The sequence below is a fragment of the Thalassophryne amazonica genome, chromosome 8, assembly GCF_902500255.1.
Source record: "Thalassophryne amazonica chromosome 8, fThaAma1.1, whole genome shotgun sequence".
NCBI lineage: Eukaryota > Metazoa > Chordata > Actinopteri > Batrachoidiformes > Batrachoididae > Thalassophryne > Thalassophryne amazonica.
Genome location: NC_047110.1, coordinates 16,104,588 through 16,110,714, shown reverse-complemented (window position 1 = coordinate 16,110,714; position 6,127 = coordinate 16,104,588).

The following is a 6,127-nucleotide window of genomic DNA, read 5'->3' as shown; positions in this document are numbered from 1 at the left end:
AGTTACTCTACTCTGTCCACACCCTAATATTGCATGCTTTAAATTAAGTTAAAAACATACATACATGGATTATTTTCTTTTCTTTCTTTGTAAGTTTCTTGTTGTTTTTGGATCTGTGCGTGCTGAATAAATTCATTCATTCACTTTAGGTTTATTAGAGGACCCAGTACAACGTATCCTTGGTATGAAGGTTTTTTTTTTCGTGATTGTGCGGCGCCGGCGTGCCTTGTCTGGAAAGCTAGCATACGTTTAAAGGACGAACACCGAGAATACTTGAAAGGAACACAATAAACGTCTTTGGATTTATGACAAGAACAACCCTTCAGAAATGAAAGGCATCACACTGGTGCTTCATAATCCATAACCAACACACACACACACACACACACACACACAACCTATTGCATTAACCATAAAAGAATTAGACATTTTTATGCAGTCTCTCCAATTTCTGTGGCCATAGGTGATTGGACAAACTAACATCGTTCAAAATATAAGGAATAAATAATCACTTTTACAGCCATTTTTCTTGAAAACAGGTTAGGGAATGGTTACACAAACATTTCCATTTCCAAGTCACAGACAGTCTTGGGCTTCAGCGACACAAATTATTAAGAAATACAGACAGTATGGTACTTAGGGAATAACCCCGTTGTGTCTGATTTGCGGACGTTAATGCTGGATTTTACAGTCGCAAATTGGGTTTTACAGTAAAACATATTTGCGATCATAATCCAGCATTAATGTCCGCAAACCTTCAGACACAACGGGGTTGTTCCTATTCTAATCCAATTTCATCGTTTGCACGGTTTATTTTTCTGGAATTAATTCGGTTGGCGAATCTTACAGTATCAACAGTGTCTTTATGCCAAACTGGAAATTCTGTGAGCAGATCCACAGATTTCTCCATCTCCTCAACATCGAGTAATTCTGTATCAGAATCCACAATGCTTTTGTATGATAGATTAAATTCACCCATTTCGGCATCATCGTTGCTGCACTAGTTTCTCTCGCTCCTCAGCTGACAGCGCCATTATTGACATCTGCGTAGCAAACGCGGTCAGGGCGCGGAGTAATGCATCAAATGTGAAACGGTCGAATATTTTGCCACCGTCGACGTGATATTTTGTGGCCGGAAATTTCACACGATTAACTAGTCAAATTTGCGGAACAAATGTAATTTGATTAGAATGTGTGGTAAATCTGTCTGGAGGAGGCACTTCTCAAAAAGAAGGAAAACTCATGAGGGAAGTCTGCAAGACACTCCGAGTAATAGGCCTCCTGGATTCTTAGCTGATTGGAGAAACTGTGCAGTGTGAGTTACACAGCTTCATGATGAAAGAAGGATTTTCTTAAAAAGAAGACGTGAAATTTCAGGTACAGTTTGCCAGAAGGCAACTGGAGATAAAGCCTACATTTGATCTGTTTCGTTGTATGAAAATCCATCAGGTATGTAGCTCTCTCTCGCTCTCTTTTTATCAGGCTTGGTGGCTAAAGACGTCTGAACGCAAATGCAAAACTCAGACAAGCAGCTCTGTGGTTCAAAAGGTTTAGTGTCCTTTCAGGCAGAGGTCGGTACACGTAAAGGCAGTCCAAAACAAACAGCAGTACATCAGGCAAAGGTGGAGTCGGGTACACAGGCAGGTGATCAAAAAACAGTGAGGCAAACAGGACTAGGAAATACACACGGAGCAGAGCTGGAAAGAAGGCACAAGGCGCATCGATCTGGCAAGTGACTAGTGAAACCTGTAAACTTTAAATACACCCAGGTGGTGAGCTACACATTAGGAACAGGTGTGTGCCCGGACAGAGTGAAACGCCCATCACCAAGCACCAAAGGAAAAGACAAGAGAGAAAGGGACAGAGAAAACCCAAGCAGAAAAAGACCAGCAAGATAACTAACAAACAGAAAAACTAACAAAACACAATAACTAAACAGAGCAACAAAGTTATAACAAGAAACAAAAATCCAAACCCTGACTCTCTCCTTCCTCTCGAGAGTCACAGTTTTCAGTGAAACATCGTATCACTGTTACTCTGTAAAACTGTAGTACCGCCACCACAGATTCAGGGGGATAAACAGCCTTACAAGGCAAAACTGAATCGGTGTCATCAAACATATCTGTTCATGATTTCACAAAAACACTTCTCCCAAATTATTTCAACTTGCACCCATACCACGCAATGTTGGGTAGGATTACTTTGAAATGTAATCCAAAAGTAATCAGATTACAAGTAATCCAACTGTATGTACATACATACATGTAATCCACATGTATTCTTTCAAAGTAATGCTGCCCAACCTTGCGTACCAGGTGGTGACGTGCACACCAGGATCGGTTTGGGCGTCTGTCTCTGGTCCTGAACGAACCATAAACTGTGGACACTAAAGAGACAAACTGTCTGAATGTTTGGACTGAAGCAGCTGGAGTGTCAGGGTTTTTAAAAGTTTCTATTGTATTACAGGAGCCCGTTGATGATGTAAATACATATAAACTCTATATTATCTGTCCTTTTGAGAATGTTTTTATGGTTTTTATTTTAATGATGATGTGCCATAATAACTGAATGCAAAGACAGAATACGTCTTTTTCTGCGCTCACCTGTCTGCTCCATTTTATTTCCCTCCAACATGCAGGTTTTGTTTTCGACTGTGTCTCTTCTGGATTGTCAAAAAGAACATTTAAAAAACAGAGAAACTGTTAAATTACACTATGTAACACAATTTTTGTTCCTGGCTTCTAAGTGTTATATTTCAACTGCTTATGTCTAAAGTCTATGGAAAAATGACTACATTCAGCACAAACTTTGATTTAAATTTTTTTTTTTAACGTTCTAGAAAGTTCTAAAAGTTTCTTGAAATTTCTAGATAATTCTGGAAACTTCTAGAAAATTCTGGACAGTTCTAGCAGTTAAAGAATATTCTAGAAGACTACTCAGTAGTAGTGAAGGCGAATCGAGAATATTATTGAAAACAGACAAATTTCAAAATATCGTCCTGATCACAGAAGCAAAGTTTCTGTGGAATAACAGCTATTTTCTATTTATTTAAGGCATAACAGGTTAGGAAAACACACTGTGTTCCCAGGAACAAAACAAAAATAAAAATTTGTTACATAGTGTTATATGGTGTAGGGTGGTTTCCATGAAACGTGGAGAAAAAACAAAACACCATCTTTTTTTTTTTTATAAAGGGGGTGCTGTTGGTTTGGGTGGGGGTGTGCACCTACTCATCTTTACTTGACAATTCTGTGTGCAGTGTCAGTGTTTGAATGTTTCAGTCTCTACGTCGAGTCTTCATCAAAGCCCAGGCTTCAGTCGCATATTTAATGTTTAAAGGCTGCATGATTATAACTAGCACCTGTTAGCGGTATGTCTATAATTTGGTAAGCAGCATTAAGTAGTGGAGCAGATAACTGTTACAATTGTTCGTTTCTGGAAACAAAATTGGCATGCATACACCTTAGACATTACTCTTTTGTAAAAGCACATTAGCCACCTACATTTTCAATAGGCAGCCAGGTAGGGGTCAATTGAAGAATTACACAGGGGTCAAAATTTAGAAATGCTCCAATCATATAGAAAACTATACCACATTATTTGTCTGATCTTGAAGATTCCAAAAGGGTATAGTTTGGACTATCTATATGACTGAATATTATGGAGTTATGGGGTAAAAACAGCAAGAATGGTGACAAAGGTCAATTTCAGTTTGTACAGGGGTCAAAAGTTAAAGTTGCTCCAATTTTGGTAAAAAGTGGTGCAAACTATTGGTTGCGTTGATAGGATTAACAAATTGAATAGTTCTGACTGTGTTGAATGCTTGGTCTGTAAGGTAAAGGTCAAACAATGTCAACGTCCATTGGATTCTACGGCATGTGACATATGTTACCCCGTAACATGATAACTAAGCATGACACATGGTGCAAACTATTCCTTTTAAAAACCTTATTAACTCAACCAATAATTTGCATCATGTTTTACAATACTGGAGCAACTTTAACTTCTGACTCCTGTACAAACTGAAACTGACCTTTGTCACCATTCTTGCTTTTTTTTTTTTTTTTTTTTTTACCCCATAACTCCAGTCATAGATAGTCCAAACTATACCTTTTTGGAATAGTTATGATCAGACACATAATGTGGTATAGCTTTCAATATGATTGGAACATTTTTTTAATTTTGACCCCTGTGCAATTCTTCATTGACTCCTATTTGGCCCCCAATTGAAAATTAAAATGGCTAATGTTATTTGTTTAAAATATATACCAAAAGGTATCCACAGTCAAATTTGGTGCTTGTAACCAGATTTGAACAATTCCCCTGCAAATATTCTGTTATCTGCTGCACTAAAGTATGTGAGGCAGCTGTAAGTGCAACATGTAATTGACTGAGCCTCTCTTGCTGAGGCCCCTGTGCTGTATTGACTGAGCCTCTCTTGCTGAACCCTGTGCTTTATTTTTATACTGCAAACTGTTTTAAAACAACAAAAAACAATGAATTCACTTTGTAATTGCAGTGTGATTGTTTTTTTTTTTTTTTTTTTTTTAAAGTCTCTTCCCTGCTTTGAGCAGTGGATTGAATTGTGTGTTTTTTCTGTTTTTGTTATTTAATTCTGTGTGCGTGTGCAGTTTGTACTCTAAAATGTCTTTGCTACTCTGGATGCTGTTTTCGCCTTCGTCTTTCATCAACTTCTGCAGAGCTGCACCCAACGGTGATGATTTAAACTGTTGGTTTGAGCATATTTCACTTTCCCTTTTAATCCAAAAAAATGTTCATATTTTGTGCTTGTATTTGTTTTAATAGTTGGTCTTTGTTGCAAATTTAAGTGATTATGATCTGATGCCACAGAGCAAATGAAGCTGAACTTTGCTTTAATAATAAAATAATAATTAAAAATACTGTGGTATTGTTTTTTATATTAGAAAAAATGTTGATATGGTTTCACCAGTCATTCAAAAATGAGGCATTATTTCTTCATTTTGAGGCCGTAATCAGAAAACAATACTTCATTTGTGTCTTCATGGCATATGAAATCTTGTTTTCTATGGGTTTTTTGTGTGCCTAATCCATTCCAACCTCAATTACACAGATTTTTATTTTTTTTAAGGAATAAAAGAGGATTACCTGGGTTCAGTGAAAAACTGGGTGTGTGCAGCTTCTTACTTTTAAATTCTGACAAGACGGAGATAAAGGTCATTGGTCCTGTGAGGCACAGGCATCCGTTTGACCACCTCACATTAACCTTGGACTAGTTGTTGTTCATCACAGCGATAAAGTGAATAATTTTAGTGACCTTTGATCCCACACTGTCCTTAGACTGACACATTAGAGAAGTGATTAAAACTGCTTTCTATCACCTCTAATGTGAGGTTCGGTCTGTTGGATCTGTGGTTGATGCAGAGATCTGATTCTAGATTGGATTACTGTAATGTCCTATTTTCTGGTTTGCCACAGTCCAGCATCAGAGTTCTCCAATTGGTTCAGAATGCTGCTTCTAGAGAAAGTTCAACCACATTATCCCAGTTGTGGCCTCCCTTCATTGGCTTTCTGGGTGTGTGAGATCAGATTTTAAGGTTTTATTAACTTACAAAATCCTTCATGCATAAGAACCTCCCTATCTGTCCAACCTAATTAAATCTGATATACTGGTCCGTGCTCTGTGGTCACAGGAGCCAGGATTACTGCATGTTCCAAAGGTTAAAAAGAAGTCAGCAGGCCACAGAGCTTTCTCTTACTGTACACTTGTTATATGGAACAATCTGCGTACTGACATGAAACACTGTGATTCTCTGGAGTCATTCAAATCCAGATTACACCATGTTCTCTCTTTTGTATGACTATATTCGTATCGTATTGAACTATTTTTTTCCCTCTTGATCTTAATTTTGTTGCTAATAACGGAACTCATTCTCATCATATCTAATTTCTAGAACTGTTATTGAAGCAAAGGGCCCACTGCCATGCTCTCTGATTCTGTTATTTTACTACTGAGAAAGTTCTGTGAGTTGTTTGTTCTGACTGATTCTGCTCTCTTTCCCTTTGAATTGCTGTCATCAGATTCTTTCACAGATGGCTTCGGTGGAGTGGAACACATTTAACTGTCTGAGGATGCAGCTTGACCAAA